We start from the raw sequence: 25,755 nt of genomic DNA, 5'->3' as shown, positions 1-25,755 counted from the left end.
ATAAATCATTGTTTCTCTCTCCTAATTGCAATCCAATTGAGAAACCAACTTGAATTGAGACTCCTCGAGTGAATGGGACTCTCCCAAACCTCCAAGGCTATGTGGGGATACTAAAGATACATGGGAGAACGTGTATGAAGGCCTCCCTCCAGCCCTTGTGACCTTATCTCATAAGAGTTGGTGTTGAAAACATATTGCTTGCTTTGTAGATCCTACAATTTAGCAATTCATATCCAACAAAGAGTTTGAATGCAACTCAAAGTCCTTGAGCAATTGAAACTCTTTTCCCCAGCTCTCCAACTGATTTAGGAGTGTTGTGGGCTCCACAAACCTTATCCAAATGTGTAGTCATATCCCAATTCCCAATTCCGTTCCAATTCCGCAACTTTTGAAAAACCGGTTTGGGAATAACTATCCTCATTTGGATTACACCTTATGATGATAATTATAAATCAAATTAATAATACATAATAATGTATAATAATTAATTAATTAATTAATAATTTAATCGATTAATAACTCACATCTAATGGGAGTTATTTCGGCTCCAATTTGTCTTCGAAAAATTTTCTTACTGTCTTTTGTTACTTTCCTAACAAAGACATGTATATATATATATATATATATATATATATATATATATATATATATTCAACATATATATAATTAATATCCACATTAATCTAACGGATCTTATCCGTCCGTGCAATTACATAAAATGCGGAACCCTGATCCATTTGGATGTTACCGGGTCATTAGAGTTGTGAGTGGGATCGTCGCAGGGATCCGACGGTCAGTCCTACAGAACCCTATGGTTGGCCCCACTGTGATCTCGCTCTGTAGTTAAACTACACTCGCATTAGGTCAGTGGCCTCCATCGAGACGTTACCCAGAAGATGAACGTCAGATCATCTTACCCCTAATCACATCATGTATGTGCAAGTCCTTTCTTCAAAACCACATCTACTGAGTTGAGTCATACGGGAGGCGACACCATTTACCCCCTTGGCCCACTCTTGGTATACTATTTTGGTCAAGCGGTGTTCGGCCTCCAAATGCATTTATAAAATCCTTTAAAAATAATTCAATGTTTCATAAAACTTTCTGATAGACATTTTATCAAATCCTCTTGGCCAGGCTATTTAATAGGCCTACCACTCTGACAAAATTGTAGATGTCAATCCTTAAATTTTAGGGCGAAGAATCCCTTGTTGAGTATCACTATTGGTCTCGAGGGTTTGCTCTAGGATATAGCTCTATCCAAATGTGACTCTAAAAATAGAATCACTATAAGATAGACTAAAACCCTAGAACGGACCGATAGACCAATAAGATCCATCAGGTCTAAGGACTTGTGAAGGGTCCTATTTGGAAGAACAATTTTATACTTTCTTGTCCACAAGTTGTTCTTTATTTGATCCGGTTCGGTTACGCGATCCAATCGTCGCACCTATTCTTCTTGGTTAGGGTCCACTACCCAGATGACCTAGATAAGTCACCTCACGTCACGTGCATGTAGGCAAAACTGGTGCTAGTTATACAGAAAGAGATATCCAGTCTCTTTCCCAACTAGGAACTATTAAGGCTTGCATAGAACCGAGATGCCATATCTCCTTGCTCCCATCGATCTGTGAATCATTTGAGCATGGCATTTCTACTATGCTACCTAAGGACGAACATGTGTCAATAAAATAAGCACATCACACACATTCATAAACGTAAATACCCATTCAAGTATTCAAGTCATGAAATAAATATTTATTGATTAGAAAATGTCATTCTACTAGCTTTCTAGGGCATATACTCTAACAATCTCCCACTTGCCCTCAAAGCCAGTCATGAATATATCTTAGACCCATTCCCTCTAGATGCTTGTCAAATATCTTTTGACTAAGGGACTTGGTCAAAGGATCTCCCACGTTGTCCACTGAAGCTAATTTAGCTATGGTCACATCCCCTCTATCGATAATCTCTCGTATCACATGATATTTGCGAAGGACGTGCTTTGACTTCTGATGCGACCTTGGTTTTTTTGCTTGAGGATCGCTCCACTGTTATCACAATACAGCGTAATAAGTCTCTCAACAGAGGGCACGACTCCAAGTTCGTCTATAAATTTCTGCAGCCATACCATCTCATTCACCGCATCACTCGCATCGATGTATTATGCCTCAGTTGTAGAGTCCGCCGTGGTGTCTTGCTTGCAACTCTTTCATGAAACTGCTCCCTTAGCTAAGGTGAAGACAAAACCTGATGATGATTTCATGTCGTCAACATCTGACTGAAAATTCGAATCAGTATATCCAGAAACGACTAATTCGTCTCCTCCAAATACTAAACAGTAGTGTTTAGTTCTTCTGAGGTACTTAAAGATATGCTTAACTGTCGTCCAATGCTCTGGACCTGGGTTTGATTGATATTTACTAACCACACTTACAGAGAAACAAATATCTGGCCTTGTACACAACATGACATACATCAAGCTTCCCACTGCCGAAGCATAGATAATTCTATTCATTTCTTCCTTCTCTTCAGATATCTTAGGACACATCTTCTTAGAGAGCTTGATTCTATGCCTAAAAGGTATTAACCATTTCTTAGAATTTGCCATATGATACTTGGCCAATATCTTATCTATGTAAGCTTCCTGTGATAGTCCAAGTGTCCTAGTCGTACGATCTCTAAACAATTTAAGGCCAAGGATATAAGACGCTTCACCCAAATCCTTCATAGCAAAGGTACTAGATATCCATACTTTTGTATTAGACAACATTTCAACATCATTCCCAATGAGTAGAATGTCATCTACATACAAAATAAGAAATGCTACAGCACTCCCACTGACCTTTTTGTAAACACAAGCCTCATCTACATTTTGTGTATAGCCAAACTCTTTGGACTGCTTGATCAAAATGAATATTCCAACTGCGGGATGCTTGCTTTAATCCATAAATGGATCTTTGCAACTTCCACACTTTCTGGCTTCCTTCTCCGGCAGCTTTAAAACCTTCTGGCTGGATCATATAGATATCATCTTGAATGTTTCCATTCAAGAAAGCGGTTTTAACATCCATCTGTCATATCTCGTAGTCATAGTGTGTTGAGATAGCTAATAGAATCCTAATAGACTTTAGCATGGCTTACTGGTGAGAACGTTTCCTCATAGTCAATTCCAGTCTTTTGACTATATCCCTACGCCCCTAACCGTGCTTTGTAGGTCTCTACCTTACCGTCAGGGCCTTTATTCCTCATGAAGATCCATTTGCATCCAACGGGCTTAATGCCCTCTGGTGGATCAACTAAAGTCCATTGAGCCCATTAGTGTACATTGAGCCCATTTCGGATTTCATAGTGTAAGCCAAGAGTTTCCATGGCTTAATCATTCACCTTACCTTCTTGTTTTGATGCTAGCAAACTAAATTGATTAGCATTTATGAACTGATGTGTTGCTTTGAGGTGTTGTGTTGTATACAGGAATTTCATATCATAATCGCCATTACACAACACATGACTTGCGGATCAAAGATCCAAGGAACCAAGAGCTTGCACCTACATTGGAGTTATCCTCATTTGAAGATGCTCAAGTAAAGTAGCTCAACATGAAGATCCCACAAGTTCCTAAGCAAGTGTCAAGAAGGAGCTTGGAGTTGAACATGCCATGGTGACACCTCATGCACCTCACTACATGCAGTGAAGATTGGAGGATGTCACAAGAGCCAAAACAAGGTCAAGATGTTCACTCAAGCCGAAGAAGTCCAAGAAAGTGCAAAAGAGCCGAGACATTCCAAGAAGACTCATGGTATTCATTTTTAGAATGTATTTGGAGTCATCTTGATTTTATGTTTAAATGCACTTTCAAAAGGTTTTCAAATGGTTTTCATACTTAACTTTTTACATCTTTGAAAACCATACACACACCCAAAAATGTGTTTGAAAACTTTGGACTTAAGCCTAACGACCATAGCCCAAAGCCCCTGGATTTTAAAGTTAAAATGGAATTTCACTCAGGGCCGGTTGACCGGGCTATGCCGGGCGACCGCGAGATGGAACCTGGAAATCCAGGCCATCTCGAATTTTATCGGGCCGGTCGACCGGGTTAAGCCAGGCTACCTCAGATGTGCTTCTGTTTCAAACAGAACAATCCAATTTGGTATGGGGCGGGCTGTTATTGTCATCATCCTCTTTACAATGCTGTGGTGTATTGTCATCATCTCTCTATCTCTTTAGTGCCCTCTATATTTCTATTTAGAGTAAACCCGGATGAAACTCATGTCTATACAATTAAAACCACTATTTAAATGTGTAGAAGCAACATTTTGTTCTCGAAACCACTGTTGATATGTGGGAACCAGTATTTAGTCATCTCAATCACTAAGTAGTGGTTCCAATGGTTTGAATAATAGTTCTGAATGTGGAAATACAATGAGGACCCTATGTAGAGAAGATCATAACCACTATTTAAACACTTAGGTAATTTATTTGTACCGTCCAAACCACCATGTAGACCTCTGAACCACTATATAGTGGTTCCAAGAGTATAAATAGTGAGAATAAAAGGTTATGTAGCTAAAACCGATATAAAAAGTGAGAATCAGTGTATAAATAGGGGATTAAGTCATAATCACTAATAATACTTAGGAACCACTATTTACCACTATATAGTGGTTCTAAGGTATAAATAGTGGCTCCGAGGTATAAATAAAGGTTCACACATTCTACCTCTGAACCACTATATAGTGGTTCCAAAGTATAAATAGTGAGAATAAAAGGTTATGTAGCTAAAACCGATATAAAAAGTGAGAATCAGTGTATAAATAGGGGATTAAGTCATAATCACTAATTATACTTAGGAACCACTATTTACCACTATATAGTGGTTCTAAGGTATAAATAGTGGCTCCGAGGTATAAATAAAGGTTCACACATTCTACTGGTATTTCATTGGGTGTCAAAGTTGCAATGAATTTATGAAGAATGGGTTAAATATTTGTCTAAACACTCAGATCTGATGGTGGTTGATATAGTTTAGATGGCCTAATACTTGTCCGAGAGTTTAAATTGTGAGATTGAAAAATTTATGCACTCAAAACCACCATAAAAAGTGAGAATGCGTGTATTTATATGGTTTTAAACACTCAGAACCACTAATTATACCTAGGAACCACTATTTACCACTATGTAGTGGTTCCGAGGTATAAATAGTGGTTCCCGGGTATAAATATTGGTTCATACATTCTAATAATATTTCATTGGGTCTCAAAGTTGTCATGAATTTATAAACAGTGGTTTAAACACTCAACCAAATTTAGATGAAATGAACAACAATTAAATCCTTCCACGCACTAATTGTGGTTTCAAGATTCCTGGGAACCACAATTACAGTCAAAACCACTATAAAAAGAGAGACTGAGTGTATACATAGTGGTTTAAACAGTCAGAACCACTAATTATACATTGAGAACCACTATTTATACATCGGAACCACTATTTAGCACTATGTAGAGGTTTCGAGGTACAAATAGTGGTTCCAGGGTATAAATAGTGGTTCATACATTCTAATAGTATTTCATTAGATCCATTATTCTTTTTGGAGTGCTTTTCGGATCTTAGTTTTTGAGTCCGGGTCACAAGCTATTTTGAGTAGAGTGGGACCATCCATCAAAGTGTCGTAAGTCCTACTTATATTGTACATAGTTAGCGCTTAGAGTTAGGGATCAAGAGAAAGTGGAAATAAACTCGAGATGACGGACAATTTTTATCGAAACAAACATACAGAACATGAAATGTTGTTTCTGATCCTGTGGGACATGATCCCGCGAGAGGGGCGTGGGGCGCGAGCCGCCGCGCGCTCTCCCTTGGTCTCTCGTACCCACGCGATTGGCGTGTGCTTCTTAGTGTTGATTTAGATTCGTCTTTTATGTGAACTTGGGATCACTAAGACAATCCGAATTCCACATAAAAGAGACTGACAGAGTCGCCACCTAGATGTGGGATCTAGGACCCGTAATTAACCAGAAATCTAGACTCGCTACCTGGTTACAAGAATGGAAGGTATGGGGATTTATCCACCACATGCACCATTCCTGCCCGATAATCGGTCTTCGATTCCAAAAGCTAACTCTTTTAAATTTATTTTAAATGGCTCATTCAACTCTATGTTAATATGTTATCTACGGGACATGCATCCTATGATTTAATTTCAATGTGAATCCTAAATGTGTATTTTGATTTCTTGATTTGTTTGGATTCAATCTAAGTGCAAGTTCTCCTAAGATTCTAATCTCATGGAAAACCCTAACTGATTTGATTAAGTATTTACAAGAAAATTAATATACAAAACACCACAATTTGTTGTGGTGCCGACTCGCGGGTGGTATGCCGTCAGACATCCAAGCTGCCTACGTACCCAAGCCTCACTGGGATCAGAGTCGACGTAGTTCGGTGCACCTAAGCTAAGCTACATATGCCTAACTCAACTAGGACACCGACTTAGACGGATTTGACTGTTTCAACAGTTTTAAGAGGAATTATTTAATTCAAGTTGAGGATTTTATTATCTTAGGATTTCATCTAAGATGCTATATGATTCTTATCTGAATGCAAGTTGTCCCTTAGACTAATGCAGGTTTGCCTACATCCTAGTTTACTAGGCTTGTCCTAGGGAAAGATCGGGTGACTAGTGTAACTAGACCTATGGTACGGTTGCTATACATAGCAAGCGTCCGTGATGAGGCTGGACTCCTAACTCTAGGACTCCCTAAAACTTAGGACACGACACAACACTAGTGTTCCTAAATTGGGCTCTAATGGTTCTTAGATTGGAAACCATAATCCAATGGTTCCGGAAGACTCGAGACAAATCAATTCAAATTCTTGAAGTTAATTAATTTCAGATTTCCTGGATTTTCGATTTATGGACACTTGAGGATTACCAATGGTTCTAGGGTTCACCAATTTCGGCCCAGAATAGCATCCAAGGAAGGGAATCGTGCGTTCTTTCCTTGCGCAATTTAATACTTAGGTTATAACATCTTATTGCCTGGCATATCTCAGGATTTCCGTGGACAGTAACCTCGGAGCCAACAACATGCTATAGCTTAAGTATTCAAATTGTCAAAGATCGGTTGCAATTGGGATACGATTATGGATGCACTGACCATTTTTCCAGGGAATTCTAATGATCCTAAGATTTCTGTTTCAATGGATTAAGGAGTTAATGTGTGACAGAGATTTAAGGTTCTTTAGAAATATTCAGATGATTTTCAATTAATTTTGGATTTTCAATGAATTTTATCAATTTTAAACATATGAGTGATTTTACAAGTGAAATTGTAGCAAACGAATTCGAAATGAGTTGAAATTTCTACAGCAGCAAGATATGATGAAATGTAGCTTACGGAAAGAGTTTTACAGATTTTTACATTAAGCTCATATTTAATTTCGATTTAACAATTGATTGACCAGATTGCACAAATAACACAGAAACCACTAGAAATATGAATCTAAATTCAATGAAATTTATACATTAATAAGATATAAGTAAAAATAACATACTGAGAAATTTTCATGAATTTTGGAAACCATTTACTATCAGTTTCAGATTTTTTAATTTTCAGACCAGATTATGAATTAACCCTACATCCCATATGAAAACAGATCCAAATCACTTGAAACTTTTACAGTAACTAGAAATGTGAGATTGAAGACTACTGTAAAAAGTTTAAGAATTTTAGTTGTGATCTGATGTCAGTAACAATTCCTCCAAAAGCTGGTAAATTTCAAAGAAAGCATAAAATAATATACCAAACAAATTCTCAAAATTCTCAAAATTTCATGGTAGAATGTACTGGTATCATATTAGTTTCCCACGAAATTTCATTAATTTTGGAATTCATTTAGTATATATTTTATTTTCGAAACACTCATGGAGATCATGATTTTGAGCATACATATTTAATTTTCAACTAAATCCAATTAAATACTAAAAATCATGCAAATATACCAAATAATTCTAGAAAAATCTAAAAATTAAGTACCTACCTGTGATCGAAATCCTCGCCGAATCCGAGAGCCGAAAAATTCGAAAATCGCACCGCCGCTTGATCCGCTTCCGCTTTCTTTCTCTTTTTCTTTGTTTTATTTTCTTTTATATTTTTTTTTATATGGAACAAGGGAGAGAGATGGGGAGAAACAAATAAGGAGAGAAAGTAGATAATGATAGTGTGAGAGTGAGAGAGTGAGAGATATTGAGGGAGAGAAAGAGAAAACTATCCAAAAATAATGTGTTGTTTTTTTTTTTTCTTCCTCTCATCACCTCTCTTTATATAGTGAAAAACTTAGTGGAGAGGTGGAAATAAACAATGAGAATGGTGGGTGTGGTGGAGAATAATGGAAATAAACAATGAGAATGGTGGGTGTGGTGGAGAATAATGGAATATATAATGGTAATGGTGGGAATTGTGGTGGGGAATAATGGAATATATAATGTGAATGGTGGGTGTGGTGGAGAATAATGGAAATAAACAATGGTAATTGTGGGAATGGTGGTGGGAATAATGGAATATATAATGGTAATGGTGGGAATGGTGGTGGGAATAATGGAATATATAATGGTAATGGTGGGAATGGTGGTGGGGATAATGGAATATATAATGGTAATGGTGGGAATGGTGGTGGGAATAATGGAATATATAATGGTAATGGTGGGAATGGTGGTGGGGATAATGGAATATATAATGGTAATGGTGGGAATGGTGGTGGGGATAATGGAATATATAATGGTAATGGAGATAATGGTGTTATTTTAAAGGGAAAAATGAAGTTAGTGGAAATGGTAGAGAAAGTTAAGTCATGCTAATGGTGAGTCCCACATCAGCGGGTTCCGCACAAGCGGGTCCCACATCAGCGGGCCCTACACAAGCGGGTCCCACATCAGCGGGTCCCACACAAACGGGTCCCACATCAGCGGGTCCCACACAAACGGGTCCCACATCAGCGGGTCCCACACAAACGGGTACAAATTCTCCCTAGTTTAGATTTTTCTGAATAATCCTTCTCAACATTTAGCGGGAAAATGCGAAACACGACGGAAATGACCAAAAATATTTAGAAATGTAACAAACGGATGCGGGAAAGAAAGACATTGGAAAACCGACGGAAAACAAACCCTAATTTCTTTATCGATTAAGGTAGAGCAAATGGGGTGTCTACAGATGCCCCTCTTTGGTAGAGATGACGTAGTCATCGAATACCAAAGTCAAAATGACAGAGCCATTTTGCGTAGCTTTAATCGACAAAAGACTCTACACAAAACGGAGCCTAGACGCAAACATTTACTACCTAATGCAAGACCCTAAATGAAATCCTAGAATTAGAACATAATAAGAAATCCTGATGCGGTGCCGTTCACAAACGGGCAACGAGAGAATGAGATACCAGTTTCGAATGGATTCCGAAGAGAAAGAACAAAGATCGTTCTCAAGCGGTTTTTAAAAGAAAATGAGACATCTTTCACAAGCGGGCTCAAGGAGGATAAGAGACCATTCACAAATGGACTCAGAAAATGAGGTACCGTTTACAAACGGGCTCAAAGAGAACACGGGACCATTCACAAATGGACTCGAGAAACGAGGCACCGTTCACAAACGGGCTCAAGGAGAACATGAGACCATTCACAAATGGACTCAGAAAATGAGGTACCGTTCACAAACGGGCTTAAGGAGAGGACGAGACCATTCACAAATGGACTCGAGAAACGAGGCACTGTTCACAAACGTGCTCAAGGAGAACATGAGACCATTTACAAATAGACTCAGAAAATGAGGTACCGTTCACAAACGGGCTCAAAGAGAAGACGAGACCATTCACAAATGGACTCGAGAAACGAGGCACCGTTCACAAACGGGTTTAAGGAGAAGACGAGACCATTCACAAATGGACTCGAGAAACGAGGCACCGTTCACAAACGGGCTCAAGGAGAATAAGAGACCATTCATAAATGGACTCGAGAAATGAGGCACCGTTCACAAACGGGCTCAAAGAAACAAGATAGCTTCAACAACGAAGAATTTAGAGATTTTTCATAAACTTGAATTTGACGTAGGATTGGATTTGATGAATTTTTGATTTTTCAGAAATAAGGCACCGTCCACAAACGGGCTCAAGGAGGACATGAGATCATTCACAAATGGACTCAGAAAAATGAGACACCGTTCACAAACGGGTTCAAGGAGAAGACGGGACCATTCACAAATGGACTCGAGAAACGAGGCACCGTTCACAAACGGGCTCAAAGAAACAAGATAGCTTTGATTGATGAATTCAACAATGAAGAATTTAGAGTTTTTTCATGAACTTGAATTTGACATAGGATTGGATTTGATGAATTTTTGATTTTTCAGAAATAAGGCACCGTCCACAAACGGGCTCAAGGAGGACATGAGACCATAAATGGACTCAGAAAAATGAGACACCGTTCACAAACGGGTTCAAGGAGAAGATGAGACCATTTAGAAATGGACTCGAGAAAAGAGGCACCGTTCACAAACAGGCTCAAAGAAACAAGATAGCTTTGATTGATGAATTCAACAACGAAGAATTTAGAGATTTTTCATGAACTTGAATTTGACATAGGATTGGATTTGATGAATTACGGAATTCCAAGGAAATGAGGTATCATATTTGTATGATGCTCAAAGAGAACATTTTTGAATGGACTCAGAAGGGAATGGAATACCGTATTTTTATGGAGTTCCAAGGAAATGAGGTATCATATTTGTATGATGCTCAAAGAGAATAAGAGAACATTTTTGAATGGACTCAGAAGATAATGGAATACCGTATTTTTACGGAGTTCCAAGGAAATGAGGTATCCTATTTGTATGATGCTCAAAGAGAATAAGAGAACATTTTTGAATGGACTCAGAAGAGAATGGAATACCGTAATTTTACGGAGTTCCAAGGAAATGAGGTATCATATTTGTATGATGCTCAAAGAATAAGAGAACATTTTGGAATGAACTCAGAATGAAATACCGTATTTTTACGGTTCTCGAGGAAAGGAGATATCACATTTGTATGATGCTCAAAGAGAATAAGAGGACATTTTTGAATGGACTCAGAATGAATGAAATAACGTATTTATACGGATTTCAAACAAATGAGACACCATATTTATATGATGCTCAAAGTTAACTCAAGGACAATGGACTATCGTATTTATACGAATTCCAAGAAATGAGACATCACATTTATATGATGCTTAAAGAGAAGAGACCATTTTCAAATAAATTCAGAGATAATTTGAGCTTTGACATAGATTATCAGAGAAAAGGAACTGAAATCTCTAATTAACAACTTTGGAAGCAAATGATTCCATACCACCATGCAGCAAAGGTCTTTCAAGGCTTGAACATGAGATGCCACTTCATTAGCAACCTGCCCCAGTTTAAGGCCTTCTAACCTTCTTCTATTTATTGACCAGAGATCATTCTTGCAACGATTTTTCACCATTCATGACAGTCGCACCTTTTCCAAGTTTCTCGGAATCTGTTAATGAACCTGCCTTCAGAGTGATTGCACCCTACAACAATTCTTTAAAATAGCATTTGTAAATTTTTCTAAAAATAGAACCACAGACATTGGTAATAAAAAGACAAAATAAGAAAGATTACTCAAGTGATCTCGTGATGCTTCTGACTTATCAGTATTTTCTTTTGGGTTAGGTTAGCCTCTTTTAAAGAATGTTTCTCCACTGATAAACATCTTAACTTATTTTTTAAGACAGTGATACTTCATATATCCTTCTATCAACTTTCGGATTGTTTTGAAATTAATGCCCTTAGTTTCGGGAATCATTGTTATTTTTGCCTGACCTACTGAGAGTTCAGAGGTCGATGTAATTCTTCTGGCGTGAACCCCATCTTACCACGACCAAGTATTCCTTTTTAGATTTTCAACTTGGCGGACCGTTCAACCTTAACTTTTGCCTGAATCGCCTTTTCAGGTTTTTGACTCAGCAGGCTACCCCCTTAACTTTTGCCTAAGCTGCCTTTTCAGGTTTTCAACTTAGCAGGGGAATGATCCTAAATTTTGCCTAGATCGCCTTTTCAGGTTTTCAATCTAGCAGATCTTCAAGCTCCATTCTCTTTTTTTTTTTTTTTTTTTTTTTTTTTTTTTACTTGAACACCAAAAGGACTTTACAGGTGAGGTAGAGCTTTTCAAAAAATGGCTTAAGGTTTTGCAAGAGTTTCAACCGAACCTGTGAACAGGTTGCCTACGTATCCCAGTGTAGGAATCAGGTCATGCGTAGTTCAGGGGAATGCCCCTAGTACATTGGGTTTTGAAGGAAAATTTTATGTAGGCTCAAAAGGGTTTGCAAAAGGTTATATATTTTTTGATTTTGGGTTATGAATTTGGGTTTTATTCGGCCAAAAGACGGCCTTCTGGTGTTCAAGCATAGAACCTCTTGAGTTGATCAAGATTTGTTGGTTCCGGCAATATTTCTCCATTTAAATTACGGAGCTTGACGGCTTTTCCAGGTAAGATTTGGTCCACGATGTATGGCCCTGACCAATTAGGCTTGAATTTGCCTCTTGGGTCAAACACTGGTGCTCGGTTTTCTTTTAGAACAAGGTTGCCTTCTTCGAGATCTCTGATTTTAACCTTTTTATTAAAAGCCCGGGCTATTCTGCGCTGATAACCCTGCACATGGTAAAGCGCTTTTAACCTCTTTTCATCTAGCATATTCAGCTCTTTATATCTGGCGTCTGCCCATTCATTTTCTGGCAACTTGACTTCAGCCAATACTCGGAGCGAAGGTACACGAATCTCTACAGGTAGCACTGCTTCCATACCATAAACAAGAGAGTAAGGGGTTGCCCCAGTTGAAGCTCTAATTGATGTTCTGTAAGCCCACAAGGCGTACGGCAACTTATTCGACCAATCCTTATAAGTTTCTGACATCTTGCTAATGATAGTCTTGACATTTTTGTTTGCAGCTTCCACTGCTCCATTTGTCTGCGGCCGATAAGGTGAGGATTTGTGATGCTTAATCTTGAACTCTTCGCAAAGAATGATAACTTCTTTCTTGAAATGAGATCCGTTATCTGAGATAAGTTCATGGGGAATCCCATATCTGCATATGATGTTGGTTCGTATGAATTTAGCAACTGATGCGGATGTAAGCTTTGCATAAGAAGCGGCCTCAACCCACTTAGTGAAGTAGTCAATTGCAACGAGTATGTACTCGTGACCACTGGATGACTTAGGGGAAATTTTGCCAATAATGTCAATTCCCCAAACCGAAAACGGCCAAGGAGAAGTAAGAGAATGCAATTCGGTAGGTGGTACATGGATGAGATTCGCATGTATCTGACATTTATAGCATTTCTTCACAAATGTGTGACAATCTGCTTCCAATGTTGGCCAATAGTACCCCAGACGTAGGATCTTCTTTGACAACATCTTCCCATTCATATGAGGTCCACACACCCCTTCATGAACATCTGCGAGAATTTCTTCTGCCTGATCTTCAGTGACACATAAGAGTTGAATTCCGTCGAAGGACCGTCGATACAGCTCTCCTCCACAAATGACAAAGTTAGCCGCCAATCTCTGCAAAGTCCTTATCTCCTTATTCGACGCCTCATTGGGATGCCCCTGGCCCGAGATGTAGTTCTTTATGTCCGTATACCATGGTTTACCATCGGGACATCTTGCAGCTATCTCTATAGCATCAACATATGCAGGAGCCCATTGCTCTTGAACCGTGATGGGCCTCATTTTCATATTGTGAGGTATGTCAATCATAGAAGCTAACGTCGCTAAGGCATCGGCGAATCTATTCTTCAACCTTGGCAAATAACTGAAAGTGATGTGCTGGAATTGCTTAGCGAGAATATCCAAGTATTCATGATATGGCAGCAACTTTTCTTCTTTGGTTCTCCATTCTCCTTGGGTTTGGCAAATGATTAACATTGAATCTCCATATACGTCAAGATTCTCTATGCCTAAGGCCAATGCTGCCTCAAGCCCAACAATGCATGCTTCATACTCTGCCATATTGTTGGTGCAATTGAATTGTAACTTAACTGCAAGGGGAACATGCTCATTTCGGGGTGACACAAGCAATGCCCCTACTCCTTGCCCTGTTTGGTTTGCTGCTCCATCAAAATAGAGGGTCCAACCAGTTTCTGGATATTCATCTTCTACTATCATGATCTCTTCATCTGGGAACATCGTCTTGAAAGGCTGATTTTCTTCTCGGGGTGCTTCTGCCAATTGTTCAGCAATGGCTCGGCCCTTTTCTGATTTTTGGGTTACATGAGTGATGTCAAATTCAGACAACAACAATAACCATCTGGCAGTCCTGCCTGTTAGGGCTGGTTTTTCAAATAGATACTTCAAAGGATCCATCCTTGACAAAAGCAAGACCTTATGTGATAAAAGGTAATGCCTGAGTCGTTGAGTAGCCCAAACCAAGGCTAAGCAGGTTTTTTCCAGGACAGTGTACTTCTGTTCATACTCCAACATTTTCTTACTAAGATAATACACAGCCTTTTCATGCTTAGTTTCTGGGTCTTGTTGCGCTAGCATACACCCCATGGTGGTTTCTGTTACTGACAAGTAAAGCAGCAATGGATGCCCCGGTATCACTGGTGCTACTATCGGTGGTTCAGACAAACTTTGCTTTATCTTTTCAAAGGCCTGCTGACATTCCTCTGTCCATTCTTTGGAAGAGTTCTTCTTTAAGAGCTTAAAGATAGGTTCACAAGTTGATGTCAGATGAGCGATGAATCGCCTTAGGAACTGTATCCTTCCTAGGAATCCCCGAATTTCCTTCTCGGTTCTAGGCGGCGGCATCTCCTGGATAGCCTTAATCTTCTGAGGATCCACCTCTATACCCCTTTGACTCACCATGAATCCTAACAACTTACCAGAGGTAACCCCGAATACACACTTGCTAGGATTCAGGCGAAGCTGGTATTTGAGTATTCTTTCAAAGAACTTCTTGAGGTTTGGGATGTGATCCCTCCTTTCCCTGGCCTTTACAATCATATCATCAACATAAACTTCGACTTCTCTATGTATCATGTCATGGAGTAAGGCTGTAGCTGCTCTTTGATATGTCGCACCAGCATTCTTAAGACCAAATGGCATTACCCGATAGCAATATGTCCCCCATTGTGTAATGAACGAGGTCTTAGCCATGTCCTCGGGTGCCATCTTAATTTGATTGTAGCCCGAGAAACCATCCATGAAAGATAGTAATTCATGCCCGGCCGTATTGTCCACCAAGATATCGATATGTGGTAGAGGGAAATCATCTTTTGGACTTGCCTTGTTCAAATCCCTGAAATCTACACACATTCTCACCTTTCCATCTTTCTTCGGTACAGGTACTATATTTGCGAGCCATTCTGGATATTCCACCACTTGCAGAAATCCAGCATTCAACTGCTTAGTAACCTCTTCTTCTACTTTCAGGACCCACTCAGGCTTCATTCTCCTTAGCTTCTGCTTTTTAGGTTTAATCCCAGGCAACAAAGGTAGCTTGTGTTGAACAATGTCTTCGCTCAACCCGGGCATATCTTTGTAGGACCAGGCAAAAACTTCTTTATATTCCTTAAGTAGGTTTATTAATTCATCGCGCTCTTCAGATGATAGAGTATTTCCAATTCGTATTTCCTGTATTAAATCTTCTGTTCCGATGTTTATAATTTCGATTTCATCTTTAAGAGGCTGGGCTCGGCGCTCCTCCTCTTGTTTGAGCATATGCTGTAATTCAAAGGGAGTTTCGTCGATCCCCTCTTCCTCGTCTGAGGAGGGAGTGTTATCATTATTATTAAAGTCAGAAGCAAACACAGAGACATACTGAGAATCAGATTTCATTGAATTGAAAGAAGTTACATCATTATCATTGGACTCATCCTGAACAGGCTCAGGATTCACATAGTAAATAAACTCAGAAAATGACTCGCCTGGACTAGGCACTGACACCGATTCACTCGACTTGACTAGACTTGACTTAGCAATATAATAAAGTGGAAAAACATCAGAACTCCAGTTTGAAAGATTTTCTGTTGCAGGTGCAATCTGACTCTGGGGTTCAGTAAAGGTATCATTACTCTGAATAACTGCCACCAGCACATCTTCACAATCTGTCTCTTCTTGTTCTTCAGAATAGTAATCAACATCAGGCACATTTTCTTCAAACAAAGATTCCAGCACATCTGGCTCAAGGTAGACTAACCAGTCCTCAACAGCTTTCTCAACATAATATATCGGCGGTTCTGTTTCTGGGAGAGCAAGGCCACTGAATATTTCAAAACCGGGTATCATGATCCCTGTCACTGAGTCATACCATGGTTCAGAAAACCCATAGTATGGAAAGGTCTCACCTTCTTTGATAAAATGACCATTCATTGATAAGGGATATGGAGCCATTAGGAGTACCCTTCCGGTGCGGCGGATTTCTTCCTTCAATTTCAACAATTCTTTCATGGATTCCTCCTCCTCCTCAGTAGGTATATACCCTAGACCGAAAACTCCAGAGTTTGCTTTGATTGGGCGCCAATGAGACGCTTTGCTTGGATCACGGCCTAAATTCATACCCGGAAAGTAGTTCATTTTTCTCATCATCTTGGCAACCACAGGACTGATGGCAAAAGGCAAATACAACTCCTCCCGAGAGGCATCTTCATAGGAAATAGCAGTAACATCGAATGCGAAACCATTCAAGTTGTAATCATCTGCTTTTGTAACTGGAAGGATCCGAGTTTCTCCTGTTATCTGCCCTATTTCTGGCTCTTCGTCGCCTCTGACAGTGATCAATTTTCCTTCTTTAATGAACTTCAGTTTTTGATGAAGGGTTGAGGCAACAACACCTTCCTTATGCAACCAGGGTCGTCCCAGAAGTATATTGAACGAGGCCTTGATATCAATAACTTGAAATTCCACCTCAAATTCTTGACCGCCTATAACGATCCTGGTGGTAAGGACTCCGACCACATTTCTGCGGGTATTGTCATATGCGAGGATACCAAGGGTTGATTCGGCAAAATCAGTGGGACCGAAACCCAAGGTAATGGCAGTTCTTAATGGACATACATTCAACGCGGATCCATTATCTACCAGCACAGACGGTACTTTCTTGCCTTCGCAAACAACAGTGACATGAAGAGCTCTAGCATGATTCCGACCTTGAGGAGGCAGCTCCTGGTCTGAGAAACTAATGGCCCTGGTGGCGTGTGTCAGAGCGACAACTTCAGCTAGTTGCTCTGGAGATATTTCTGAGGACACCTGTGTGGTATTCAGTTCTTTCAACACAGCCTCTCTGTGTTTCTTCGATGCTATCAACAACCCCCAAACAGATATGACAGCCTGAGTTTTCTTCAACTGCTGAACAACTTCATCATCTGGGTCCTTCACGTATTGCGGCTCCTCTCCTCGAGCCAATGCCCCTGGATTTTCGACTCTTAATTCAGCAGGTTTGAAAATTCTTCCACCCCTTGTCACATGTCTGACTTCATCCAATTCTGGCTCACCATAGGTGATAATTTGAGGGACTTGTGGCTCATAGGTGATTACCAAGGGAGGTACAGACTCCCTCAGGTATGATTCATCACAGAAGATGATTTCGGGTTCAGAAATGAGTTCTAAAGCACATATGAGGGTGAGAGGGTCAAACTCAGGATCTCCTATGGTTATGGCATTAACGGCAGCGGGAGGATTAGCATGACCAGGTAGCGGGTTTTGGGTAACATTGGGTCTTGGTTGGAATGCAATGACTTTCTCATCAATAAGTTTCTGGATTCTGAATTTCAAGGCGATGCAATTGTCTGTAAGATGACCAGGACCCCTGTGATACTCACAGTGTAGGTCGGCTCGCCAATTGGCAGGTAAAGGATTGGGGGGAGGCCGGGTGGCAGGTAGGGTTATGCGACCTGAAGCCAGACACTGCTTAAGCACCTCCGAAGATGGAATGGGAAGAGGAGTAAATTCTACCCGGGCTTGTTGCCGAGGTGCGGTCGCAGGTTGAGCATAGTCCATTACTAGAGGTTCCTGGGATTTAGAGGATTGAGCATTGGAATGGGAGATACTACTGACTTGGGCTGGTGGGGATTTTTTGAAATCTCTAGGATTTGGGTTGCTACGGTTGAATACACCTTGAGCCATAGCCTCCTCTATCTGGGTGCCAGCCACAATGAAGTGTTTGAAGTCTGGATAGTATTGCAATGACATGTGATACTGGAGCTGGGGGGAAATATTTTTCATGATTATCTGGACTTGCTCCTCCTCAGACGGGCGCTCCATCATCTGAGCTGCTATTCTCCTCCATCTTTTCACAAAAATCAGAAAGGATTCTCTCGAGTCTTGTTTTGTTCTCTCTAAATCCTTTCTGGTGATTTCTGTCCCATCATCATATTTGAACTGCCTGATGAATTGCTCGCCGATATCCTTCCATGTCCTGTAACGAGTCTTGTCCAAGACCATGAACCATCTCCTAGCAACCTTGGTTAGGGAAACTGGGAACAATTGAGCCATTTGCTCAGGAGATAAGCCTTGAGGCTGACACATGATGGTGAACATTTGTAAATGTGTGATTGGACAACCCACACCATCATATTTGTCGAAATCGGGCATTTGAAAATTAGCAGGAAGGCGGATTTCGGGAAATAGAGTAAGATCACTGGGATTGAAACTACCCTGGTCTTGAAACTGAATGTCTTGAACTTTTCTGGTAAGAGTCTCTAATTTCTCCATAACAGACTTATCAACCATGGACTGAGAAGGTCTACTACGATTCTCGCTATACTGCTCTTTTTCCAAATCTTCTTCGGTTTTATCATGGATATTGATGAACACTGGCTGGACAGGTGCTGCTGAAGTAGCTGCTTGGTGCACAGGCCCTTTATCCTTGGACAACGATTGTCCGAACTTCTCAGAAAGTTGAGCCTTGATAACTTGGTTCTCTTCCTTGAGTTCTTGAAGCTGCCGGAGAATCAAGGTAAGAGTATCGGTGATAGCAGCGAGTGGAGGACTGTCCTGGTTTTCTGCCATTGGTGAGGATGAGGACGGGAAAGAATGAGATGCTGGGGTTCTCAGAGAAGGTGGCGGGGATACAGATTTCCTCTGTAATCGAGAAGAGACCCGAACCCAAGGAGTATTAGGGTTAGCTATGGTGTCTACGGCCCTGTAATATTTGAAAGACATATTTAAAATCAGAAAGAAGTAGACACTGATGTATGCATAGACGAAGATACTGAAAGAAAAAAGTGAACTTTTATTGATAGATCATTAAAGCTTGAGTACATGGTTCGATCTTTCAAAGATAGACTGATAAGAGAAAACATGACATTAAGCACTCTTTCTAGACTTCTTCTTTGGACGACTATCTTCCTCAACTGACTCCTTGAAAGATTTGATGACTCGAACATCCCAAGCAGATGAAACGGCTTTGACAATCTTGGGCTTGAGATCCTCAGGCGGATAGAAATGACGAAGGGGAGGCACAATGGATTGCTCCCTTCCATACTGACGCTGAATCCTGGCAGGAATATAAAAGGAAGTCTTTTTGAGGCCAAGAAGGCGAACGTAGTTAGCTTCTCCAGTATTGAAGACAGCTTCTTGGATTCCAGGGATTTGCCAATAAATCTGATCTTCATGGCGAGAACTCAACCACTCAGCCCAATCGCCTTTATGATTGAAAGAAACATCATGACGCCATTCACTGAAGGTGTATAACGTATGATCAAAATGCACAGGAGCTGCAATTTTTAGCTTGTGGCATAACCACACGTGAAGTAATGCAGGACATCCTGAGAAGGACCCAACAAAAGATCGAACATAAGAGCCTGGACCTGAGCTGGCACGAAGACGAGCCATCTCATCCAATCCATTGAAGGTTTCTGCAAGCATAGTAGGAATTGGATTGGCGCCACGATCCATCTGATCAACGAGGTCCAAGAGAACAGCTGACGCACAGCGAGAAGGCTGGACAGTGAGGAACCTAGCAAAGGAGCAGAATCTCAGAGCGCGACCTCGGGCTTTTTGAATATCAACAGCACCAATATGCCCAACAGGAGGGTAAATGTCAATCAGTTGTTGCATGGACACTTCCTGGTCTTTGATGAAAGAGTTCATGGATTCATCTGGATTATTCATCAAGCGAAGGAACAAAGGACGATAATCCGACACGTAAGATGGCTTCACCAGAGGGCCATCTACAGGATATTCCAATAAGGCACACCATTCTTCAAAGGTGGGACACATTTCTTGGTTGCCAAAACGGAAGACATGATGATCGGGATCCCAACACTCTGATGCAGCATAGAGTAATCCCCAATCGAGCTTGATGGTGGCCACGTAACCGAAGAGATTTTTCTCTTGCTCACTTATGGCATAGATATGGGATTCTCTTAATGTACCACGGATCCAATCAAGAATTGTACGAGTAGACATGGTGTCTGTAAGCCAGGAGAAAGGATACAGGGATAATCAGGATTACATGAACATGAGATTAGGATGAGTTCCTACCAATATAAAGGAAGTATGGATACTCGATCGAATCAGATAATATAAGATTAAAAATCGTACGATCGAGATGAGATGAGATAGCATAAGATTGCTTTCAACGGATGGATCATGAATGACTAATCCTATGAGATCTTTGGAAATGAATGGGATTTAAATCCTAACCCCAAAGGGAAAGTTTTTTAATCTTTGCACATTTTATCAGTGTTACCTGAAGGCATCAACCCTAATCCTAATCTAGCGGAGTGGAGAGAGGATCTCGACTCATGACTTTGTTTGTGTACCTAGGACCGATCGTAGCCATTAGAAGATGGTCTACGGCCTAATCTAGACACAAATAGGTAGGATATCCTAAACTAGGCTCACACACGTGATGCACATGTGTTCGTATACTACATGCATGTGTGGGTTAATCTAGGGGTAAGGCCAAGAGTTCCCTTAGCGCGAATCCCTGTTCGATATACTGTACCAGTGTCCGGCGTATCAGTACGTGAACAAGAGATCCGTTTACGTACCATAAAGGTACTAGGCTAAGGGTGGAATGCTTCTCTAGCACAGAGGCACCAGGTGATGAAATCCCAGTCAACCATGCTAGATAACACTCCGGGTTCCTAAAATAGGACGTGTGTGCATGTGAGATGCAGGGGTTTAGATGAAAGTGATGTAAGTGTGTGCAATAAGTTCGCGCAATCTATGATGCCTTCAGGTTTTGTTAGATTAAGTTTGAGTATATGTGATGAGAAAATAAAGCATACAAACTAATCTAACAAGCATAAAAGAGATAGAGTTTTCATGAGCCAGTTAAAATAGATTCAAATGAGTTATCCTTTGGAATTGTAATGAAGTTAGGTGTTCCCCAGCAGAGTCGCCAGACTGTGGGACATGATCCCGCGAGAGGGGCGTGGGGCGCGAGCCGCCGCGCGCTCTCCCTTGGTCTCTCGTACCCACGCGATTGGCGTGTGCTTCTTAGTGTTGATTTAGATTCGTCTTTTATGTGAACTTGGGATCACTAAGACAATCCGAATTCCACATAAAAGAGACTGACAGAGTCGCCACCTAGATGTGGGATCTAGGACCCGTAATTAACCAGAAATCTAGACTCGCTACCTGGTTACAAGAATGGAAGGTATGGGGATTTATCCACCACATGCACCATTCCTGCCCGATAATCGGTCTTCGATTCCAAAAGCTAACTCTTTTAAATTTATTTTAAATGGCTCATTCAACTCTATGTTAATATGTTATCTACGGGACATGCATCCTATGATTTAATTTCAATGTGAATCCTAAATGTGTATTTTGATTTCTTGATTTGTTTGGATTCAATCTAAGTGCAAGTTCTCCTAAGATTCTAATCTCATGGAAAACCCTAACTGATTTGATTAAGTATTTACAAGAAAATTAATATACAAAACACCACAATTTGTTGTGGTGCCGACTCGCGGGTGGTATGCCGTCAGACATCCAAGCTGCCTACGTACCCAAGCCTCACTGGGATCAGAGTCGACGTAGTTCGGTGCACCTAAGCTAAGCTACATATGCCTAACTCAACTAGGACACCGACTTAGACGGATTTGACTGTTTCAACAGTTTTAAGAGGAATTATTTAATTCAAGTTGAGGATTTTATTATCTTAGGATTTCATCTAAGATGCTATATGATTCTTATCTGAATGCAAGTTGTCCCTTAGACTAATGCAGGTTTGCCTACATCCTAGTTTACTAGGCTTGTCCTAGGGAAAGATCGGGTGACTAGTGTAACTAGACCTATGGTACGGTTGCTATACATAGCAAGCGTCCGTGATGAGGCTGGACTCCTAACTCTAGGACTCCCTAAAACTTAGGACACGACACAACACTAGTGTTCCTAAATTGGGCTCTAATGGTTCTTAGATTGGAAACCATAATCCAATGGTTCCGGAAGACTCGAGACAAATCAATTCAAATTCTTGAAGTTAATTAATTTCAGATTTCCTGGATTTTCGATTTATGGACACTTGAGGATTACCAATGGTTCTAGGGTTCACCAATTTCGGCCCAGAATAGCATCCAAGGAAGGGAATCGTGCGTTCTTTCCTTGCGCAATTTAATACTTAGGTTATAACATCTTATTGCCTGGCATATCTCAGGATTTTCGTGGACAGTAACCTCGGAGCCAACAACATGCTATAGCTTAAGTATTCAAATTGTCAAAGATCGGTTGCAATTGGGATACGATTATGGATGCACTGACCATTTTTCCAGGGAATTCTAATGATCCTAAGATTTCTGTTTCAATGGATTAAGGAGTTAATGTGTGACAGAGATTTAAGGTTCTTTAGAAATATTCAGATGATTTTCAATTAATTTCGGATTTTCAATGAATTTTATCAATTTTAAACATATGAGTGATTTTACAAGTGAAATTGTAGCAAACGAATTCGAAATGAGTTGAAATTTCTACAGCAGCAAGATATGATGAAATGTAGCTTACGGAAAGAGTTTTACAGATTTTTACATTAAGCTCATATTTAATTTCGATTTAACAATTGATTGACCAGATTGCACAAATAACACAGAAACCACTAGAAATATGAATCTAAATTCAATGAAATTTATACATTAATAAGATATAAGTAAAAATAACATACTGAGAAATTTTCATGAATTTTGGAAACCATTTACTATCAGTTTCAGATTTTTTAATTTTCAGACCAGATTATGAATTAACCCTACATCCCATATGAAAACAGATCCAAATCACTTGAAACTTTTACAGTAACTAGAAATGTGAGATTGAAGACTACTGTAAAAAGTTTAAGAATTTTAGTTGTGATCTGATGTCAGTAACAATTCCTCCAAAAGCTGGTAAATTTCAAAGAAAGCATAAAATAATATACCAAACAAATTCTCAAAATTCTCAAAATTTCATGGTAGAATGTACTGGTATCATATTAGTTTCCCACGAAATTTCATTAATTTTGGAATTCATTTAGTATATATTTTATTTTCGAAACACTCATGGAGATCATGATTTTGAGCATACATATTTAATTTTCAACTAAATCCAATTAAATACTAAAAATCATGCAAATATACCAAATAATTCTAGAAAAATCTAAAAATTAAGTACCTACCTGTGATCGAAATCCTCGCCGAATCCGAGAGCCGAAAAATTCGAAAATCGCACCGCCGCTTGATCCGCTTCCGCTTTCTTTCTCTTTTTCTTTGTTTTATTTTCTTTTATATTTTTTTTTATATGGAACAAGGGAGAGAGATGGGGAGAAACAAATAAGGAGAGAAAGTAGATAATGATAGTGTGAGAGTGAGAGAGTGAGAGATATTGAGGGAGAGAAAGAGAAAACTATCCAAAAATAATGTGTTGTTTTTTTTTTTTCTTCCTCTCATCACCTCTCTTTATATAGTGAAAAACTTAGTGGAGAGGTGGAAATAAACAATGAGAATGGTGGGTGTGGTGGAGAATAATGGAAATAAACAATGAGAATGGTGGGTGTGGTGGAGAATAATGGAATATATAATGGTAATGGTGGGAATTGTGGTGGGGAATAATGGAATATATAATGTGAATGGTGGGTGTGGTGGAGAATAATGGAAATAAACAATGGTAATTGTGGGAATGGTGGTGGGAATAATGGAATATATAATGGTAATGGTGGGAATGGTGGTGGGAATAATGGAATATATAATGGTAATGGTGGGAATGGTGGTGGGGATAATGGAATATATAATGGTAATGGTGGGAATGGTGGTGGGAATAATGGAATATATAATGGTAATGGTGGGAATGGTGGTGGGGATAATGGAATATATAATGGTAATGGTGGGAATGGTGGTGGGGATAATGGAATATATAATGGTAATGGAGATAATGGTGTTATTTTAAAGGGAAAAATGAAGTTAGTGGAAATGGTAGAGAAAGTTAAGTCATGCTAATGGTGAGTCCCACATCAGCGGGTTCCGCACAAGCGGGTCCCACATCAGCGGGCCCTACACAAGCGGGTCCCACATCAGCGGGTCCCACACAAACGGGTCCCACATCAGCGGGTCCCACACAAACGGGTCCCACATCAGCGGGTCCCACACAAACGGGTACAAATTCTCCCTAGTTTAGATTTTTCTGAATAATCCTTCTCAACATTTAGCGGGAAAATGCGAAACACGACGGAAATGACCAAAAATATTTAGAAATGTAACAAACGGATGCGGGAAAGAAAGACATTGGAAAACCGACGGAAAACAAACCCTAATTTCTTTATCGATTAAGGTAGAGCAAAATGGGGTGTCTACAGATCCTCGCCCTTCAATCTACAGAGGTTTCCATAATCCGAATTTCCTCTATGGATTGAAGGGCTAGGATCACCCTATGGAAATGATTTTTTAGGCACAACCTATTTGCATTGTGGCCCATCTAATGGACGGTTTGGATCATCCTATGGTGTGACCCGTACAATACTTCTTGAAAGATGTTGGAGTATATGGGTTTACACCATATAAAAACTCTTTCGCATGAAGAAACAATAGGTCTTCCCTACCACCAAGTCAAAAGTATTTATGTAATTGAACACAATTTCTAGAAGGGCAGTGATAAATTCACCTCGTATTTTTCAAAATGGACTGTACAACCCACACCATATGCAAACTGCCCAATTGATGGGCCACAACATAAATAGTTTCTGCCTCAAAAATTATTTCCATAGATGATCCCAACCGTCCAATCTACAGAAGTTTCCATAATCTAAGTCCCTCTTTAGGTCGGATGGTTAGAATCATCCTATGGAAATGATTTTTGGGGCATAACCTATTTACGTTGTGGCCCATCAATTGGGCTGTTTGGATCATCCTATGGTATGGTCTGTATAGTTCATTTTAAAAAATATGGGCTGAATTCATCCTAGAAGGGGGCTGTACAATGGAGGTTTACCAAAGGCAATGGACTTTCAACACTTGGCGTAGGGAAGAAGAAGCTAAAAAAGGAGAATAGGGTTTGTGAAATGCATTGAGATCCATTTCTCAAAAAGGTGGAGGGAAAAGCAACTCAAGGGCATTCTTGTCTTAAAACATGCATTGGAATGCGCTTCACCCCTTTTTGAGAATTTAGCCAACTCAATCCTTTTTTGAGATTTTCAATTAAAAATCCCATTTTTTTTAGAATTTGCCCTTTTAAATTTGAATCCCTACTCTCACTCGATTTATTGCCTTCAAAATCATTACTGCCTATTTC

This window comes from Tasmannia lanceolata, unplaced genomic scaffold (assembly GCF_043159265.1).
Source record: "Tasmannia lanceolata isolate RefF3 unplaced genomic scaffold, GAP_Taslan_0.1 ptg000006l, whole genome shotgun sequence".
Classification (NCBI taxonomy): domain Eukaryota; kingdom Viridiplantae; phylum Streptophyta; class Magnoliopsida; order Canellales; family Winteraceae; genus Tasmannia; species Tasmannia lanceolata.
The sequence above is the reverse complement of the archived record's forward strand: the minus strand, read 5'-3'. Positions refer to the sequence as shown.